This window comes from Crocuta crocuta, unplaced genomic scaffold (assembly GCF_008692635.1).
Source record: "Crocuta crocuta isolate KB4526 unplaced genomic scaffold, BGI_CrCroc_1.0 scaffold274, whole genome shotgun sequence".
Classification (NCBI taxonomy): domain Eukaryota; kingdom Metazoa; phylum Chordata; class Mammalia; order Carnivora; family Hyaenidae; genus Crocuta; species Crocuta crocuta.
Window position 1 is genome coordinate 1,647,812 of NW_027530222.1, and position 22,205 is coordinate 1,670,016.

General features: G+C 44.8%; 1 long non-coding RNA gene across 1 annotated transcript; it reads right to left on the reverse strand.

Moving 5' to 3' along the window:
- Window positions 1-278: 278 nt before the first annotated feature.
- Window positions 279-3,341, reverse strand: LOC144232687 (uncharacterized). The gene is made up of 3 exons (XR_013335491.1): window positions 3,287-3,341; window positions 585-729; window positions 279-461 (listed from the first exon to the last, which is right to left on the reverse strand). It is a non-coding gene; the product is annotated as an uncharacterized LOC144232687 (long non-coding RNA).
- Window positions 3,342-22,205: the final 18,864 nt, after the last annotated feature.

The window sequence follows — 22,205 nt, forward strand, 5'->3', positions numbered from 1 at the left end:
ACTCTTGAATACTGAGAACAAACTGAGGACTCATGGGTGTGGGGGGGAGGGGGAGATGTGCATGGGGGAGGGCACTTGTGGGGATGAGCACCGGGTGTTATATGGAAACCAACTTGACAATGAACTATTTGTATAAAAAAATTTTTAAAAAGTGTTCTCACTAAGTATTAAAAGTAAAAGGAGGCAATGGAAACCAACTTGACAACAAACTAAGAAAGAGAAACGAAAGTAAAAGGAGGCAGAAAACACGGCTATTTGACGGAAACATTTACCAAGGTAGATGAAGCAACAGAAACTTCTTCATGGCGCAAGCTGGAAGTGGGTAGAAGAGACGAAGGATGCCGAAGTCAGGGGAGTAAAGACTGGAGCCGAACTGTGGTGGAACAGAGCAGAAGATGCAGGTACTCAGACAGGGCAGATACGCGGGGCTCTTCAGGGAAAACAAAACAAGGCCGTGCACCCTGGAAAGGGCAAATATGTCCGTTAAAAGAATCGGAGAGAGAAGCTGAAGAGGCCAAGTGAAGCAAGGAGGCTGGAGAGGAGAAAAAGAACGCAGGGAAGCAAAGAGGGCACCATTCCCTGACCTTCCATGCACTTCTGCTCCTGGGAAAAGGAACTCAGATGCTGCCTTTCTCCTTGTTCCCATGGCTCTGAAAGATGAACTTCACCGAGGGAGAAAAGCACTGGCCGTGTCTTCTGTTCAACGTAAAGTCCATTTTTCAATGTGGCCTAGAGTGAAATTGGTACTTGATGCTGTAATATATGTCTCCCTGTACATCGTTCCATATATTCAGCATCTTTATTTTTTATAATTCCTACTCTATAATTAAAAAACTAATTTCCTAAGCCAGAGCGGCCTCCGTAAGTGACAAAGCCATGTAAAACATAACCAAACAAAAAGCTACGACCCATGGAGAATCACAAACATCGGTTCATCCATCCATCCATGTAACCGTTCTTCACCTATTCATTTCTTGTCTGTTCATTATTTCTTTGTCAATTCTTGTTTATTCACTCTTTATTCCATGAAGGCTCTGTTATGAGTCATGGATAGATGGATAAAATGAAGGTTTTTATCTTCAAGGAGTTACCTCCCGGAGATACAATCACCATTTCCATTCTGGCAAAAACACACAAGAAATTCCTTGTTTTTTGCCTTAATCCTGCATTTCCTAGGTTTGGGTCCTAGTCTCCAAGACACAGAAAAAAAAAAAAAAAACCCTCTTCAGAGCAGTAGCTTAATTATGTTCATCAATTTAAGGGGGAGAAAACCTTTTATTTGTATTCCATCTCTCAGTATTCAACAGGGTTTCTTTTACAAGGAGAAATACACCATGCCGCGCTCCACCTGTGGCCTGCCCCGCAGTGAGGGGCTGACAGATCCTTGCCTTCCCCTCCCCCCTTTAAGACTGTTCGCCTCCCCCCACCCTGTGAGGGAAGCTGAATGGTGCTTAATCACTCTCATTAACATATGAAGAGTAAGACTAAGGACTAAGACTAATCAAGGTGACAAGAGGTCGCAGATCCCTGATCTCTGACCCCCAATCCGGTATTCTTTTCACCTGACACCCCTTACCTCCTATTGATAGGACAAATACTGGGGGAAGAAGTTAACATTCCAAAGAAGCTGCTTGCACCACAGGGAATTTTCTGCCACCCACCTGGAGACGACCCACCCCTCTCAGTTCACAAACATACTACATACTACAACATACTATACACATACATACATACATACATACACATACTACAACGCACTGGGGCCTCTTGGTCTCTACAACACACTAGATCCTCTTCTGTGGTAGCAACAAGAACTTTGCTTGGCTGGCCTCTCAGACACCCTGTCAGGTGAAAAGCAGCAGCTTCCCAGAGACCTCGGCGCCCATGCCCCCCTGATGCCACCAGGATAAAAGCCGAAGTTCTCATAAAGGGCTTGAGGCAAGATGCCATCAAACTCTCCCTCTTCTACCACCCTGCACCCCCACTCTCTGTTCTGGCAAAGGCGCCAGAGTAAAGCGCCCTTACTGGTTCAGAGCAGACTCTGCCTGTTCCTACCACAGGGCTTGTGCTCTGCTGTTTTCTCCCCCTGGAACACTCTTTCCCCAGATAGCCTATATTATCCAAAGGTATAACACAAGCTGCACATGGGATAATTTTATCAACATTTTGTTNTCTTTCTCGTCTTCTAAAATACATGTTGTACTTAATATGCTGATTATTTATCACCTGTTCCTGCCTCCTTTGCCTATATTATCCAAAGGTATAACACAAGCTGCACATGGGATAATTTTATCAACATTTTGTTGAATGAATAAATGAATGCATCCCTAGCCAGGAGTCCCAAGTTGATTAAAATAGATGCGTGGTAGATATTATTCCCACACTGAGACCCATGGGAAGAGTTAAGTCTTTCTAACAGTTATCTTTTATAACATTAGAGTTGCTTAAATATCTTTTGTTGGGTTTTTTTTTTCCCCCTCATGGAAATAATTCCCAGAGATCCTGGGGTCCCTTAATCCTGCATTGTCTCCTTGCAGGAGCCACATGACCCCAGAGCCGCCTGCATTGTCAAAGCAATTAAAGGGTTGCACTGTGGAGAGCTCTTTCCTGCCCCTGTCGGAGTCAGCATTCCATTTCAGACAGTCCACCCCGAGGCCGCCCCTTACTGGACACACCTGAGCTTTCCCGGCCAGCAGCGTGCTTTCCTGTTTAGTCCATGTGAACATTCCACTGCAGGTTCGCCTCACTGGCACCTTGTTCCATCTGATAATCCTCCCTCCTCCCCCGTCCTGCTTCAGTCTTCTTTTCTCTTATAGAAACATTACTTATTTATAGCATATCATAACAGACAACTCTACAGCCAAGAGGGAAACGTATTCCTTCCTAACAATACCCATGTAAGGTATGAAGGGCGATTTTTCCACCTGCAAGAGAAAGGTTAGAAAAGTGGCATAGGCTTGCCGGGAGCCGGAGCAGGAGAGGCGGGGATGAAACTCTGGGAAGCCACCATCCGGGTGAACTTGCTACCCCATCTCCTCCGGAGCCCGCCCCTCATGCATGACTCCAAAAGCCCTCCGTGTGCTTCCTCCTCGGTGACGCACTGATGTATATTTGGAAGTGGAAAGCTCTGACCTTTCGCATCTGGTTGACTGGGCCATGCACCACAGAATGCACCTTGCAGGGGGAGGGGGCAAGGAGAGCTTTTAATTTTCCTTAATTTGTCTCGGTTTTCATTTCCATTTGAATGGTATGTGTCAGAAGACCTCTGTGTGGTGAAATGTCTTACCCTTGTCATTATTTCCTCTCCACAGTCTGCCTCATGCCCATGAACTACACCCCAGAGTCACTTCTGGCAGGAACCCGTCCCTTCTTGAACTGCCTGGATATCACTCCAATCCACCTTTGTTGCATCATAACAAGCCTACCTGTGACCATTTCTAGGGTATGGGCATATGCTTTCAGGAGGGTGCTTTGCAATAAATAATTATTGATCTGCTGCTTAACCATCTAAATAAGACATTTGTGATCATGTGACGATGTTGCACGATTACCAGATTGAATCCAATCTTACTCTTAGCCCATCACAAACACGCTGAGGCCAGAGCAAGGCGCAAACGGGATCTTGTGGCCCTCCTCGGGCTCAGAGGGAGGCCTGCCTCTCCTCTCTCCTTTCTCCTTTAGGTCTCTCTGCCCCCCAGAGTCCCGTCTCCACCTAGTTATGGCTTAGGTAGATAATCACACTATTTAGCATAAAGCATCTGAAAGACAGACTCTGATTTGCTAATATCTGTCATCTTTCAAGCATAATATTAGGAGTCAAAACCCTAAGGAGCCCTGACTACATGGCAGACGCTGTGCTAAGCACCTTACATGTATTATCTCATTCAAAGTCACAGACTAGGAAGGTGACACACGCAAAGCCAGACAGCTCAGTAGTAGAGAATTTAGAATCCAAACGCAAGCTAATTCTAGAGCTGCACGCAGAAAGACTTAGAGCAGCACTGACAAGGTTGAAGGAGCTGAGACACGCAAAACAGGTAAAACATTGCCTGGCACGTGCACATAGTGAGGCTCCAGGCAAAGCCATGCTTCCCACTGGGACGAATGTAGATGGAGCCAACCAGGAGGAGAGAAAGAGGAGGTGAGTGGTGCCACACACTCATTATTTGGAAAGTGTATATAAAGAGCAAAGGTTAAAAAAAAANAGTTGCTTTGGGAAGTTTTCTTTCCTTATCAAGTATCTACAAAGTGACTATTAAGGGCCAGGCCCTATGCTGGGTGGAAAGACAACCTAACCATTGCCTCAAAAAAAAAGACAGAGGAACAGACTTATAGATGGATAAGCCCACAACATGCTGTAGGCCTTACTAGAGCAAGATTTACAAAGAGGAAGTGGCTGATTCCTACAGGGGTGGGGTCCAGGGCAGGAAGGATTTCACCGGAGAGACATTGGCCAGCATGAGGACCTCAATTTGTAATACAACGGCCGTAACAACGAGGGGCCTTGGAATCAACATTTTCCTGAGTCCCATCTGCTAAGCCTAGCAGCTTCCAGAAACCGCTTACAGATGTCTGAAGGATATTTCTGGTCACATCCCTCCTCATCAGTACAGTAGGAAGCAGACATTGTTCACTACCACCATGTGCTTAATGAAGTGTAGAGATTAAATCCAAACGCACAGTCACATAAACCTGCTTTAGCTTTGATGACTAAATCACCTCTTTGTTCCACAAAGGTCATGTTTGCTGTGGATATATGAAGGTATTAGGCAGTGAACTTGGCTTTACGTTCCAGTTTTGTTTTGTTTTTATAGCCTTCGGATCCTAATAATTTTCTGCCCCGCCCGTATGACGACATTTTCATGTTTGTTGCACCAAGCTAAATCCTTGCGGAGTTAGAATAAACCCAGGAGAATGTGACAGAGTGGGAAGGACCCTGGACCTGGAGTTTGCTAATTTGGCATCTAATCTCTGCTAGTCCAATTATTAGCCTTGCTGTAAATCGGATTCTTCATCTGTGAGATGGGTTTACTAATAGATGCAAAGTGAGTTGCCACTCTGGGACTTGGAGAGAAATAAGATGGGCTTTTGAGAACGCAGCTAGGGGAATCTCACATGGTGGATGGGACAAGCATCTGAGGTAGTAAACTGGAAGATTCTCTGTGACTTGCAGCTTTAAAAACATCCCGAATTCCAGTCAGGTTGGTCCGAATGCAAGCTCAGGGTGGGTAAACTTAAAGATAAGATTTAGTAGGAAAAAAATCAATAGTATTGAATCCTCCTCCAAGAAAGATTTTGTGAATAAAAAGATAATCTAGGATAGGCAGTGAGGTCACCCGACCCAAATCCAGCTTGCTGCCTGTTTTTGTAAGTAAAGTTTTATTGGAACATTTGCTTAGATACTGTCCATGGCAGGATTTTCTTTTCTTTTTGTGCCGTAATTATAAAGTTGAGTCATTATGACGGAAATCAGATGGCCCACAATACTTAAAACGTGTATTATCCTGCTTTTTACAGAAAATAACTTCCTAATCCCTAATGTAGATCAGCCTTTGATTTCTCAATCTTTGATCTCTTCTGACACATCTCCAAAATAAAATATACTTCTATTAGTTCCCAAATTGGGGCTGAAGGACCCTGGTTCTTATCAGAATCTCCAATGTGGGGTGTAATTAAAAATGTCTTCTAGTGTGGGTGTAGTAATGGAAACTCCAGAGTTTCCAATTTTGGAAAAAAATCTCAGATGAGATGCTGGGTAAGTTCAACACAAAAAGTTAGTGCCTTTGATAGAAGCATTCCCACCCTGAAGATGAATGCATCAAGCTACCAGAGCTTAGCGATACTCAAATATAGAATTCCGCTGCTCCACTCCACACCCCTAAAGCAATTTGGCTTCCCATGTAGAATGGCCCCCAGAGAGCTGGTCAAGTGGACATTTGTCTACTTGCCAGTTGCACTGCTCATTGCAGATGACTAAATTGTGATTCTGACTCATCTATGTCAGTCTCTATGAACTTACGTGTCTCAGACCCTGAGAGGCAGATGTACTCTCAATGCACCAGCACTTGCAGGCTCTGGACCTTCAAGGCTGTCATGAGAAGGACATGAGTAAAGAACATGGATCCAAGAACATGGATCTTGGATCTTTATCCAAGATAAAGACCCACTCTGCTGCTTTGATTTCTAGAGTGTGTACACATCATAAAGGTTGGGGACAGAGGTGGGACTATTCTCTGTGGAAGAGGCTTTGCTAATAGCAGAAATACTATCAGTCTGCTTTGTTAACACTTTTTAATGAAGATGGCAGGTAGATACTTATCAACCAGTTTCAGTTCAAATTCTTGCTTAAATGTCTCTTAAATTTACTCTGTCATCCCCGTCAGCCCTCCCTACCCCTGAGTGAAGCCCTCGTCATCTCTGGACCTGTGCTTCACAACAACTGCCTGCCTTCAGTCTTGCCATACCAAAGGAACCTCCTGGAAACAGAGTGATCTACCCCAAACACAAAGTCAGCGTGTTGGCCCCATTAAAGTGTTCTCTTGTAGCTTTCAAACTCCTCCATACCCTGGCCCCACCCCACCCGGCAAATTACCAGCCATACCAGCCTTAAGCCGGCTACACCTCACCACGTACAGATTCACTTCATACACAGCATTCCCTTTAAAACCCTCTGCTAGGGGTGCCTGGGTGGCTCAGTCGGCTGAGCATCCAACTTCAGCTCAGGTCATGATCTCACGGTTGGTGGGTTNTTGCTAGAGCAGGCTACTGGTTGGTCCCCACAGCCCACTCTTCCCCTTTTCACCTTATTAAAAATCTATTTCCCTGCTCCCCTCACCATCACCCCCTCCGCTGCCATTCCTCTCAAGCTAGATTTTTCCATGTGTCTGTCCTCAAAGCCAGCGGAATGTCGGAGGAACTTCACTTGGCTCACTTGGCTAAAATGAGCTAGCTCGCTCTCCTTCTCTTCTCGCTATTCTCCCTGCAACTGGAATGTGCTCTTAGCAGCAAGCCGGGTGATGCTCTCCACCAATCCTGGAGGACCCAAGTTGAAAGGATATTGGTCTCTGAATGACCTGGCAGAGCAAAGCTGCCCTGTGCCACTGACTTCTCCCCTGCAGACTGTTGTGTGAGAGACTTCGTGACAGACTTCTTTCAAGTAGCTATCTTGTAGATCTCTTTGATACAGCACTTAGCCTTTGCCCTAAGGCACTTGCCTTCACCTGTTCTAATCCTTTAGGCTGCCCCATCTTGCTTACTCGGTAAGTTCCACTTCATCACTTTTGGAAAAGGCCACGACTTTCGCAGGACCCAGCAGAAATAATCCTTTCCGGCCTGTGCTTTCCACAGTGCATTTACTTGATGACATCGCTAACAACAGACCACTGTCATTTGATTTTTTGTTTGTCTGTTCCATGACCTTACTCTTCGAATAGAAAGGTGAGTATCATTTTTTTGAGAGAGAGACAGAGAGCAGGGGAGAGGGGCAGAGAGCGAGAGGAGAGAGAGACAGAGTGAGAGAGAGAGAGAGATAGAGAGAGAGAGAGAGAACCTTATGCAGGCTCCAAGCTGAGCAAGGACCCCAACACAGGGTTCGATCCCATGACCCTGGGATCATGACTTGAGATGAAATCAAGAGTTGGACACTCAACTGACAGAGCACCGAGGTGTCCCGGAAAGGTGAGCACCATTTTCAACTCTATCTTTGAATCTTCAAGCCAAAGTTTAGCATGTGGTAGGAGACCAATATGATTCCAAAGGTAAATAAATAATGGCTCCTCTCTTCATCTTCTAGCTTAGCAGTAAGGAGCATTTGGAGGGTTAAGAAGCAGAAGACAGAAAATGAGAGAGAGGAAATAAATGAGGAGGATAGACACAAGGGTGAAACATAGATCATGCCCTCAAGGTCTTCTGCATCCTCACCAGCACCTGGCCCTCTGTAGGAACTCAATAACTGCTTATTGATTGGACCCAACCTTTGCTTGTCATGATTGCTTCCTTCCTTCAGGTCCCAAGGAAGCTGCTCTAGGAAGTCACTCAGGAGACTAAAAGAATAGCAACGATGGGGTGTCGGGACGGCCATTAGTTAACACCTATCATTCAAATCATTGAGGAAACAAGCGTGCATTGGATATATGCACATGTTTAGAAATGTGGCTTTATTTAACATATTCCAATTTATAAAGTGTCTCATGATTATATGATAGTTATTAAGACCCACTTCTTCATTTTACTAGATTTTCAAACAGAGACTTTCAAAGGAGATCGTTCATGGTAACACACACTAGACAACGAGCTGGGAGACTCAGTGGCCTTTAATTATTCAGGATGTAATCGTGCAAGCATGTACAATCAATATTTGTTCATCTTAATCTGATTACCGGCTAGTGGTGTTCCGTACCTCCATCAACAGAATAACAATATGACACATTTCATAGACTTTCCCTACATTCTTCCAACAAGCTGATTGGAAGAATTTTAATCAGCTAATGAACTCATCAATGGCATTTTCAGGAGCCAAGGCACCTTCTAGCACCTACCTCCCATGACCATATTTGCCTGACATCTTGTGGCCACAAGGAACATGACAGTCTATAAACTCAACATCTGTACTCGGTGCGAACAGCATCTTTGAATGCTAATGTCAGCATTACAGTTAGGGCAAACACAAAGCAGCTTAGGAGATGTGTGACATGTAATTATTTCATCTAATTAAAATGGAAACCAGCCTTTTCTTTTTATATTTACAAGGCAAGTGGAAACATGTGGCTCCACCCTCCCAAGGAAAGGAACGGGGCCTCTATCTGGGCTCCACAACAGCTGGCTCGGTGTCAGCTACCTGGGCCACAGCGCTTCTCCTGTGAAAGATCCATGGAAACAGGATGTGGCTCCCTGGGCTGAGAGTGCAAAGAGTACCTGGGGTCAGCTCCTCTGGGAAAGAGGATTTCCAGCTGGGATTGTTAGAACAAAGAGAGAAGAATCCTCTGAGTCCTAAAGAGAGGTCTGATACAAGATTTTATTTTCAACACAGACGGTTTAGTGCTGTGGCTCACAAACTTTGCGTTTTAGCACCGGGAACATTTTGTTCGAAACCCAATTTACTGTGGAATCCTATAAATATACAACAGAAAAAAAATTGGTAAAAGATGCTTTGGTTGAAGCAGGTGATCTAAACTCCACTGGCCTAGCTTCCCTCCCTCCCCTTAAGGTGCCTCCCCAAACCCAGACCTTGGGGGGAACAGCTTGAAAACCACTGGGAAGAGGGAAATTATTGGATTTGAAGTCAGAAGCCCTCGTTTTGTATTCCAACTCTAGCCCTTAGTAGCCGAGCATCATTTAATAAGTCATTAACCTTTCTAAACCTCAGGTTCTTCATCTATAAAATAGGGGAAATAATATTTATTCCACAGGGTTATTGGCAACATTAAAGGAGGCAGTAAAATGAAAGTGCTTTGTAATTACCAGACAGATGATCATGTTGTCCTCATTAGACAGCCGTGATGGGCAGTCTCACAACAGAGAGGAGCAGACTCCAGACAATGCCGTGCGTTGTCTTCTCGCCCATTCCAAGGAGATCTGGAGGAATCCATGGGAAGTCGCACTTGACAAATATGTCTCTGAGTAGGTTAGAATTGTGAAGACACCGTGGAGTGCTCTGAGCACTAGACTACAGAGCCCTCAAAACACACGTCGATTCACTATCATTGCCTGGTTTAGGAAGGGTAGCTTTCACTGAATCCGTTACCCACACCCGCCCTAAGTGATAACCACATCAGAAGATCTATATGAGTATGTCCTAACAGAAGGTACAGACACAGAAAAGCTGTAGCTTATCTCTGAGCACACAGCAAGTTCATGACTGAGCTAGAACTAGATTCTCTCTGTCTTGTCACTCCTACCTGCCTAGGACAGCCTGTCTTATAAAGGACACCAGTCTATGCCAGTGAAGGGAGGAAGGAGGGCTAGTGCCACACCGAAGAAATCTAATGAAGGTAACCAGTTGGACAATTCCAGAATTACTTCTGGGAGCTCGGAGCCGGCTGGTGGGGGACGACAGGAAGAAAACTAGGATTTGCTTCCCTTGGGAATGGAATATGTTCTTCGCTCTGCTGGGAATAGGCTCTGGAGATATTTTTAGGTGTTTCCAGGGATAATCTTAACTAATCACAATAATCTGGACCATCCCATGACTGGGGACACCCAGAGCCCCAGGAGTGTGTGATACCAGGTGAGGAGGTCAAGCAGGAGGGGTTGATACCGTGACTGCCAGCTGGGTGTTATCGATGAGCTGGGATGCAGACACACACAGAAGACCTGGCTTATCCCACAGCACACCTTCAACACATGAGGATAAATTCTGGAGAAAAGACGTATCGTTTCCAGTAGAGAACTTCAAAAATAAGCTATGTGATGTGTGATCTTGACCCAAAAAAGCGGCTAGAAGAAGCATCAGATATCCTATCTGATCCTCTCTTCTTAGGCTGAAAATTATATATATGGTTGTACTGTGCCATTAGAGATAATTTAAAAGAAAATGGATATTTAATTTAAAGATCCTTTCTGGCTATTACATAAACCATCAAAATCAGAACCACAGGCAATCTTGTCTGTTAATGGCCCAGGCATTTGTGCCTTTTCTCTCATGCTCTTTAATATTTGCTGTTTCCTTTATTTGAACCAAAAGGAGAAAAAGTTCAGCTGCAGAAAGAGAACATGTCACACTTGAATTCAGCAGAGTTTTTTTTTTTTTTTTTTAAAAGAGCCTTCTGAGGCAAGATGATAAATGGCTAATAAGAAACAGGGGTGCCTGGGGGCTGGCAAGGAGGGGCTGACCAAGCTTGGGAGAATTCAGGATTCAGTGATAGGTAGCTGGTGTTTCTATCCTCAAAGAGAGAGCTATCGATTCACTGTTAAGGAAAACAAGCTGGATCCTGGGGACTGTGGAGGTGGAGAGGCAGCTTCTCTGAGCCTGCCACACTGGGCGACCTTTGCATGGGGCCATGGAAAGAACAATGGAGAAGCTACACTCCTAAATTAGTCATCGGGGCTGTTTGATTTGTTCCCGTGCCAGATGTTCCTCCGTTGATCCCTGCCTAGCCCATATGTCCTCCATGAACGAGAGAGGAGCCAGCGGCCGCCACTTCAGAAGCAGCCACCAGAGCGGGCTCATGGAGTCCTTGGCGGGAGACCGCCACCTGATTGGTTCTTCACCTATTTTTCCTAAAGATCAAGGGCATTATGCAGACAGCACACCTGCCCACTCCCGGTGCCAGGCTGGGCATCTAGGCGGCCTTGATTCCCACTGGGCTCTGGTGAGCTCCACGGAGCCCCTCAGCCGTGTCCCTGGCCCTCTCCCTCTTTTCATCCCCGTCATAAGAAGCCCCTGGAATTTGGTAATCAGCCACTGTCATGTTCAAAGTGGGGCCCAATCGGGCCTGCAGGTGCTCTGTTCCCTCAAGCAATATCCATTTGCTGTCCACTGAGCGGAAGGTGGAAGGGACTCTGATGTCTCTGAGTGGAAGGGGGAGGGGGGAATCACCATTTTAAGCTGGCAGGTGGAGACCAGAGGCTTGAGGAATTGTTCATTTGGGGAATTGACTCATTTTGTCCTTTTCTGTCAACAAGAACTGTGCTGTGGGCCCACGAGGCAGGGGCGTCTTTCCCAGCTCCTCATGAGGCCTGCAAGTGACATACAACTCTTTTTTTCTGCCCACATCATCCCCTTCTTCTGGAAACTCTGCCTCCCCCTGCTTTGGGTACCTTGCTCATGCTGGCCAAACAGAGAGCCCTTCTGCAATTTTCAAATGAAAACTGGGCAAAAATTCAGTCCACCACAGGAATGGGAGCCCTGAGACGTGAGGCTGCAACCTGTCAGTAGCCTCATGGCAGAAGGCAGAATACCACAGGCGGGTCTGGGCTGACACCAGCAAGGGGCTGGCCTGACCCCGGACACTGCTCCTGAGGACCTGCTGAAGCTCTGCCCTTCCCTGTAGCTGTCTGATCCTTCCCCCGATTACATAGGATACTCCCATATCCTTCTAGTAAATTACTGTTTTTGCCAATGCCGTTTGGAGTTTCTGCCCTTGAATCTAAAAGAGCCCTGACAAATAAATGAAATCAAATCAAATGGAAACAGGACGGTATCCTGAATCCCCACAGTTCTGAAAGTCACCTCTCTGATTAACCAATTTGCAAAAATCAATTCCTCAAATCATCTATTGCTGAACCATCTAGTCACAAACCCCACGCTTTGGTTTAGCTATGGCTTCTCCAGGGCTGTTACTTTTGCATTTAGCTGTGATGTTAGTCAGACTCTCTAAATTGAACGCCAATTTCCTATGGATTTCACATCGTAAATGCCCAGGACCTTTCGGGGGAGAGAAGTTTTTCTATGCAAATAGAATGAGTTTCCCTTAAATACAGCTAGCTATCCTTCTAATGTGAGACCTTATTTATACCCCTGTTTCTGCCTATTTCTTCTCTATATCTTCTACTACTCTTGTCTTGTGCCCCACTTTTGCCCAGGTCCACAAAATGGCTGTGAAAACCATTCTAGAGCCAGGTGAAGAATGTATCCGATGGAGGCACCTGGGTGGCTCAGTCCATTAAGCATCTGACTCTTGATTTTTGGCTTAAGTCATGATCTCACAGTTTCATGGGTTTGAGACCCATGGTGGACCACACTGGCAGGGAGCCTGCTTGGGATTCTCTTTCCTCTCTCTCTCTGCCCCTCCCCTGCTCACGCTCTCTCCAATAAACTTAAAAAAAAAATGTATCTGACCAATTTTGGTAATTTGGTAATTTAGCAAGTTAACCTTCAGGTCCATTGTGAATAATTTACTTTCAATGATTTGACCCGGATCCCAAACACCTCACTGACAACAATGGGTTGGATAAAATGAAATCCAAGAAGAATTTGCAAAGGCTAGTCTTTATCTGCCACTCTCCCCTTCCCATTCAGTAAGTTAGCCCATTTACCCCTCCAGCGGATCTCCCCAACCCATAAGACAAACTCTGAGCCCCCCCCCCGTCTGAATGGTTGGTACTGTTGCTTTGGGAAGGCCACAACTCCCTCCTGGCCTGGGCCACACTAGGCTCTGAGTGATTGTGTCACCTCGGTCCTTCATGGCACCCCAGTCACCTGCATTCGTTAATTTTTAGTTGTATTTATTTGCTTATTGTATCCTTTCCCACTAAAGTTCGTGAACGCAGGAGCCACTTTAGCATAGTGTCGTCACTGTATGCCAGGTGACTGGCCAGTCAATGGCCCCATTTGGGAACCATCCCATCTCTGGCTTCTTCTACTGACCCTGCAGCTGCCTCACTTAAACCTTCTGAGTGTTTGGCAGCCTGAGGACCAGGCCTCAGTCCTCCGTGCCTTTTCTGGCAGCTTTGGCTCATCTGATGGCCTTGTGGCTGGAAGAGCCTGGCCTTACCTGCTGGACCAGCCGAGCCCAGGTTTCTGCTTTCAGTGCACCTCAGCAACTGTTTCCTTCGGGTCTCTGTGTCTGAGCAAACCTTTGCCACCTCTGCTGTCTACCCAAGAGAGGAAGATGAGACATCTGACACTCGCTATCTATCATGACAGGAGAAGGGGGTTCGGTGGGATGCTTCAGAAACAGCAGGCATCTTAGAGCCATACAGAGCAGGACCCATTGCGGTTGGCTGCCTGGGGGTCATTTCCAGGTGTCATCATTTATTTGCCACGTGATGTGTTGTAAAGAATTAATAATAATGATTGGTTCACAGCACACTAGTTATGAGTTATGAGGAACAAGAAGCCACTCAGAATTAAAAAACAAAATTGAGATGAATTATAAGGGAGTGGTTCGGCCAGTTGCAAGGATAGCTGAACTGGAAAGCTGTCGGTAGTTTATCTCTGTCTGTGTGTCTCTCTCCTTCTCTACCTGTCTCTTCCACCTCCCTCTGCGCCCTCCGTATACTGGCTTTATCTGCACTATGAATGCATGCACCCATCAGTCTGGCCACCCGCGAGGACAAAGAAATCTTCTGAATCCATATGACCTTCTAACTTTTCTTCCCACAATTAAGGAGCTCAGTCTCTGTGTCTCATTCCAAGCTTTCAGAGAGTTTCCTCTTGGCTTAGTTTAGAGAATAAGATTTGCATGAAAACTAGAGCAGCCAAGTCCAATCTTTGGATATGTGCACGGGGAGGTGGGGGTTGGAGGTGGAGGAGGAGAAGGAAGTGAGGCAGATCCTGATAAAGGCTGGGGTGCCAGGGAGTTAATAGGCACTGCACCCCCCACATTACAGTGGCTATTGTGAAAATAAATAGAGACACAAATAGAAAATGCTTGGTTTGGAGCAGATGCTCATTACTTTCGTCTCCTCCTCTGCCCTATTGGGTCACACTTATGAACTAGCTATGGAGAAGTCACATTTAGAGTCTGCCTGAAGTCACACCCACACCCCTAGGATTCCCAACCTTTCTCTTGCTTTCAAAAAAAATAGGCCTGGAAAAAATGTGAAATGTTTTTAACTACTGTCCAGTTCATAACGCAGTCCAAAGTCAGCCTGGACACAGCCCACGGCTCTCCCCTAGACCAGGTGAGGGCAGGTCTCCCGACTCCCCCACTGACCCAGCACCCCTCCCTGCCGCCCCCCTCCCCGCAGCACCCGCCACCAGCCTCCCTCCAGGGCAGAACCCTTGACCACCACATGGCCCCGCCTCCAGGATCTGCGCCCACCTGCTTCACCTAACCCGGGCCTCCTCGATGTAGCGCAGCCAAATTTAGCGACTAAGAACACAGGACATCCAGTTAAGTTTCAGATAAACCACAAACACTTTTTAAGTGGAGGAATGTCCCAAATATTCATTGTTTATCTGAAATCTGAATTTACCGCAGTGTCCTGTATCTCATCTGGCAACGGGCCTTTGCTTGTCTCATTCCCTAAAGTGGCCCTTGAACCACACAGACCCCAAACACACACACTCCTAGCCCAAGCAGGCCCCTGGGGGTTGCCCACTAAGGTGAACTGTCTCCCCACCTGTGCCTACCTGCCTCTGTCAGGAGTCTCTAACCACAGTCCTGTTCTTGCTTGTCTGCCTCAGCTCTACGCGCCTGATCGTTGACGCTGGACAGGAGCCCAGCCCAGGCCGGTAACAAACCATGCCCTTGACTCCATACCAGATGTTTCTGTAGCCATAATGGGCACTGACTTTGCTTATGAACTAAAACACAAGGATAATAACTTAGCCCTTTCAAGTCTCCATTTGCATTTCCCTCTGCAAGAGTGATCATCCCTCTGGCGAACAAGGGAGCGTTCCCTGTCTTGCCCTACTTCGTTCCCCCCTCTTTTCTAGGCACCAGTGATATATTTCAGAAAACCTCTTTGGCCCTCATTTTCTGCCTCTGCTGAACACTTTGTATCGCTTTCTTAAGGTGGGGGTGGCGTTGTTTTGGTTTGTTTCCCCGAAGCTATATTCCAGCCCACCTCACTGAGGTAAGAACGAGGAGGAACAGACTGTATCTGGAATTCTCCAGCTGGAGAACTGATTAGTCTTGGATCACATCCCCGAAGAGTGCCAAGGTTGGTAGTATATAGGAAACTATTTTCATTTGACTTGATGACTTCCAGAAGCCACAGATTTTCATCTGAGACTAAAAGAGGTACACAGACCGTCAATGATCGCTGCAGCACAAAGCAAGCCCCAGGCCTCATAACCCCAAGATTCTGAGGGGTGAAGGGTGAGGAAAGATCAGGAAACTCTGAGCCACTGTGGCCGGCAGATGTCAGAGGGAAAGAAACACCTGCAGGAGCCGCTACTGGAGTTGAAACAAAACATTTCTCAAATTAGAGAAGGCAAACTCCTTTCTCATCACAAACGAAATGTTTGGTAATTGAATGAACTTTTGCTTCAACTCATTCTGGTGGTGGTTTCAAATACAAACATCAAAAGAGTTTTTCAGAGCCCAAGAGAGAGCAGATGTTAATTAGAATAAAATTGTAGCAAGGCAGGCTGAATTTTGTTTTGTCCTGTGCTGCATTATTAGTTCATCATAGCCACTTAGTCAGCACCTGCTACCTGTGCAGAAAATAGTCCTTCCAAATAACTTGGTCTACGAAGTCATGCTCAAAGCGCAGTCCTGGGCCAAAAGCATCAGCATAACACAGGAGCTCGTTACAAATGTAACTCCTTGGGTCCTACTTCAGGCCCTACAGAATCAGAAACTTCAACAATGAAGCCCTGACTCTTGTTAACAAGCCCTCCGTGTGGTTCTGATGCACAGGAGCCTGTCAGATGTCACCCACATGGTTATTGGTGATGACCCTCAGGTTCAGCCACTCTGTGGCTTTTTGACGAGAGGAATGGCTAGCACTTTTTTTTTTATGCGTCAGGAGTCTAATTTGGTCCTCTAACCTTGCTTAGCATCAACATCAATGTCAACGCGGTGTTAATTCCGGACACAGAGCATTATTTAGTTACCCACAAACCTCTGCAATAACAAATCCATTGTTTCTTATTCCTTACCCTTGTCTGGAGTTCTAAAGAGGGGGAACCAGGGAGGGAGAGGGAGAGGGAATGAAGGAGAGAGATTGAGAGAGAGAGAGAAAGAGAGAGAGATCAAAATTTTTGCCAGTCAGTATGGAGCAACAGCAAAAGCAAACAGGTCTCTTAGGGGTTGTAATATTGTCGTTAGGTCTTTTCCCTGACCCTCAATACAACAAACAGATCAGTCACTTTACTTAAGAAAATCAAAAATGGAAGGACCACTGGTACCCACTCACAAGTTTTTAAGACTTATTTATACTCCAAACCGTGATGGCAATAGAATTCCAAGCTTCCCTTGACACTGACATCCAATGTAAATATGATATGTAAATATGATAAGGTGCTTATACCTTCTATGCCATCTAATTATTTCCTGCATCTTTCACTATACTATTCATTCTTGCACTCTTAATACTAGAAAATACTAGAAAAACATTCAAATGATTCTTTCAAGGTGGCTCAGTCCGTTAAGTGTCTGACTTCAGCTCAGGTCATGATCACAGTTTGTGGGTTCGAGCTCCGAATTGGGCTCTGTGCTGACAGCTCAGAGGCTGGAGCCTGCTCCAGATTCTGTGTCTCCCTCTCTCTGCCCTTCCCTCACTCACGCTCTCTCTCTGTCAAAAATAAGTAAACATTAAAAAAATCAAATGATTATTCTTTCAAAGGCATGGCATTTATGAAATGAGTCCTAATTGTGACCAGCTGGGCTGCCCCTACCCCCAGGTGCAGGCTCCTAAAATGCTGAGGTAACCATTTTCAATTTAGTTGGTGAAAATCACACTCTTGAATGAGATTTAAGCTGGCATTCTTGAATGTCTAAATGTCTCAGTTTTCTCTGTGGAAGACTTGTGGCTTTGGGCTCTGCCTCAGAGGTCAAGAGCTGAGACCAAAGCATCATGCTTGGGATCTCGGGGACTGCTCTTCGCGCCTGACTAGAACCCTGCCTCAGTTAGCAATCTTGAATATTGTACCCATTATAATATTCGATCTTGAATATTTGTACCCGTGACATGGCTTTAAATTAAAAACTCATATATTTTTTAAGTTTTTATTGAAATTTCAGTTAAGATACAGTGTAATATTAGTTTCAGGTGTACAATTTAGTGACTCAACACTTCCATATAGCACCCAGTGCTCACCACAGCAAGAGCCCTCCTTAGTCCCCAGCACGCATTTCACCCATCGCCCATCATCAGCTTGCTTTCTAACCATCTGTTTGGTCTCTATAGTTAAGAGTCTGTTCTTGGTTTGATTCTGTTTTTTCCCCTTTGCTTGTTTGTTTTGTTTCTTAAATTCCACATAGAGTGAAATAATACAGTATTTCTCTTTCTCTGACTTATTTCACTTGGCATAATGCTCTCTAGCTCCATCCATGTTATTGCAAATGGAGAATTTCTTTTTTATGGCTGAGTAATATTTCATTGTGTGTATGTGAGATATATATATGTATATATGCATATACATATATATATTTATATACCACATCTTCCTTATCTATTTATCAGTCGATGGACATTTGCTCTGTTTATAGCAAATAGTAATTTGGCTCTTGTAGATAATGCTCTTATAAACATCAGGGTGCATGTATCCCTTTGAATTAGTTTTTTCGTATTCTTTGGGTAATTGCTGAGTCATAGGGTCGTTCTAGTTTGGACTTTCTGAGGCACCTCCATGCTGTTTTCCAAAGTGACGGCACCAGTTTGCATTCCCACCAACAGTGCCCAAGGGTTACCTTTCTCCACATCCTCGCCAACTCCTCTTGTTTCTTGTGTTTTTTATTTTAACCATTCTGACAGGTGTGAGGTGATATCTCACTGTAGTTTTGAGGTGTATGTCCCTGCTGATGAGTGATGTTGAGCATCTTTTCATGTGTCTATTGGCCATCTCTGTGTCTTCCTTGGAAAAGTGTCTATTCATGTCTTCTGCCCATTTTTTAATTGTATTTTTCATTTTGGGGGTGTTGAGTTTTAAAAACTTTTATGTTTTTAAGCTTCTGGGACTCGTGTTGATCTTAGGCACTCATTCCTGGTAGGGGCTGAACAATGAATAAAGCATATCATACTCTGGGTCTTCTCAAACATCATTTGCATTAAAGTATGTTCACAGTGTCATGAATTTAAGAAGTCAGATACCAAATACTAAATACACACACTATACAGCCACATACACCCAGTGATTGGTGAGATTTGGGTTTTTGTCCGTGAGACTGCTGAGATTTAGGTCACCTGCTTTACAGTTTGTGATCAGATTTTAAAAAGGAAATTTAATCTTAAAATACTAAATAAGCAAACAAATGGTTTGGCTTCAAAGTAATCCCCCCAAATCTGTATTAATTACTATGGTGATTTTAGCATATGTGAACAAATTCTTTGATATTCCCCTCTTCTCCTTCCAGAATGTAGGCTGGACTTAATGTCTCTTTCAAAGGAGTATAGAAAGGGGAGAACAATAACTTTACAAGGGACAGACCTGGAAGGTCCCACCTTGACCATTTCGAGATTTACATCACCAGCATAAGTCGTGGTAACATCGTGTTGATACCATGGTAAGAAAGGCACTTCATCTCAGTGGTATTCTTCCCCAAAATGTATAACTCTAATTTAATCAGGAGAAAACATCAAACACCAATTAAAGAATATCCTACAAAACACCTGACCAGTATTCTTCAAAACGATCAAAGTCACGAAAAACAAGGAGCGACTGAGAAGCTGTTGCGGGCTGGAAAAGACAAAAGGGACCTGGCAAGAGAATGCAGGGTGGCATCCGGAATTGAGTCCTGGAACAGAGAAAGGATGTCAGTGGAAACAGTACTGAAATGTGAATAAAATCTGTACCAATGTGAATTTCTCTGTTTTGGAAAATGGACCCTGGCTAGGTATGGCGCTAACACTCGGGAAAGGCATGTGGGACTCTTTGTCCTATCTCTGTGATTCTTCTGTAACTCTCAAGTGAATTCAAAACAAAAAGTTAAGAACATAATAAGGCTATTGAACGTTTATAACCACACAAAACCATCCCTGTGCCCATCCCTGTGGGTAAATCATACCCGGACAGTTATTACATGATGGCATTGCCGTCATTCTAACAGACACAAGAGCTCGCAAAACTTCCCTTGGGAACATCACATCCTAGGAGGACATGAGAAATGGCCCCCGCTTGGGGCAGACAGCCATGGAAACAGGAAGTCACTGCGGCAATGCCCTGACTGGCTCCATGCTGAGCCCCCCTGTCTCACCTGACTGCCCCACTCCGCCATTCACTGCAACTTTTTTGTTGGGCCGCCCTAGAGAAAAGGGAGCATCTGAATACTCAGCCATTTTATCTCTTCCAGGGGAGCCAACCCAGCCAACCTCCTTAATTCCCCATTTGTCATGAACCCAACACAAGGACATTTTAAATCCGTTTTTGCTTGGTTTTGTTTTTTCCTCCCAGAATGAAAAGAGCTCTTTTACCGCTGAGGGTTTATGTTTCATTATTTCATTGGCATTGATTTCTTTGCCACGTAGCCCAGCTTATTTCAAAAGCGTGAAATCTGTCCTTACTGTACGTTGTCACTGGAGTTCATTTTCTATCCTAGTTCCCAGTCAGGGCTTCTCTTTTCGGAAAAACAAACGATCTTGCCAGTACAGTCATCTTGCTCGCAGCCTATTTCAGGATGACCTCTGACCCAGGTGTGTTGCATTCTGGTTCCGCCGTTGCTGCTACTGTCATCACACAAGGTTCTCCTGTGAGCAAAGCCCCTCGCATCCCCTGTGGACTGCAAAGGGCATAAATGAATAGACAAGAATCATAACAGTGGACATCCAGCATCTTTGGAACACTTCTTCCTCTGGAAGCCGTTGGCACCTCATCTTTATGGTCGCCTGCAAATACTCACCTAGGGGCTTTCAATGAAGGAGATGAGGAAAGAAAATGAGAACGTGTCTTCAACATTTGACCATTAATTCTTACTAGGTTCCTGAGGCAAGTCAACGAACAGAGGAAAAGAATGAGATCAATTATGTGTCAAGTTCCTCTGTCTCCAGAGATTAAAAAGCCACAGGGAAGAAAGAAGATCTGAGCCTAAAGGATTGAATCCACAGGATCCCAGGGGAGACTCACATGTGCTCCCAAAGAGTTCTGACTTCTTCTATTGGAAAAGCTGGGACACGCTCAGATGAGACTCCTGAGTGATTGTGGGGAGACCCGAGAGACAAGATCCTTGTGGACAAAGGGCATCGAGACTCGCACAGCTACCGAACTCCGTGTCCCCAACTCAGCAAGGCAGTTCTATCTTATCTAAGATGGAAGCCCATTTGTCCCCAAACCAAAAACAAAACAAGAGCAAAACCATCCTTATTTTGTCGAGCATGTTTGCTTTACAGACAACATTCCAGTAAATGAAAAAAAAAAATCACCATAATTCCATTCTCGACAAGTCAACTTTTTGTTTATTCAAGTGCCCTTCTGGTTGTCCATGTGTGATCAATCCCACAAAATCATAATCATAGCATAAGTAGAATTTTGAATTTTGCTGTTTAGCTTTAAAATGACAAAGCATCTTTCTAAGCCGCTATAATATCTCCATAATTACTGTTTTTGGTAACTGTACAATATTCTGTTTTGTTGGTATACTATAATTTATTTAACTAGCCCCTTTTGTTGGCTATGAATATGTTTCCAGTGTTTTTTGCTCTTATAAACCAGAATTCAATGCATATGGTGTTTCTCTTTTTCTGGGTAATTTATTTGGGTAATTTCCCAGAGGTTGAATTTGGAGGTTAAAGGATACATTTTGGCCTCCATTTTTACAACTCATAAGCAATTTTCTAAATATGTTTCTTGGTTTAAATGAGTCAAGAAAACTAGAGATAAAAGCGGAACACATACACAGCTTTGTTTCTGGTAAGCACAAGACCCATATATCAAACTGTTTATTGGACATCTCTGTTTGGATATTCCGTAAGGATTTCAAATTCAATATTTATACAACTACTCTTGTCACATTCTTCCAACTCCCCAAACCTGCTCCTCCTCCAATGTGCCTTAGTTCAGTGAGAACATCACTATCCACCCCACCGCTTAAGCCAGAAGCTCAGGGGTCATCCTGGACTCCCTCTCTGTTCTCACCTCTCCCTCTGTCTGATCAATCATTAAGTGATGGGGCACCTGGGTGGCTCAGTCGGTTGAGTGTCCGACTCTTGGTTTCGGCTCAGGTCATGGTCTTGAGGTCCGTGAGTTCAAGCCCCACTTTGGTCTCTGAGCTGACAGCATGGCACCTGCTTGGGATTCTTTCTCTCTTCCTCTCTAATTGCCCCTCCCCTGCTCATGTGCTCTATCAAAATAAATTAATAAACATAAAAAATATATATATTAAAAAATTAATCTGTCTCCTGGGTATCCGACCATTTCTGTAAATATCTGCAGCTCATGCTCTAGTCTAAACACCTGTTGTCTCTCACCTGGACCCCACACTTCTGGTCTTATGCCCTTCTAATCAGTCTTGCTGCACGCAGATCTTTCTAAAGCACTCCATTCCTAGGCTTAGAATTCTGTTTTCCCCTTCCCCTTTGTAGAATTTTAAACTGCTCATCGTGATTCACAGGATTATCTGGGATCTGATCCTTCTCAGTCTCTCCAGTCTCATTATGTGCCACTCTCCCCTTGTTTTCTCTGCACCCGCCATTCTTCCCTTAGTTCCTGAAGTGGTCCC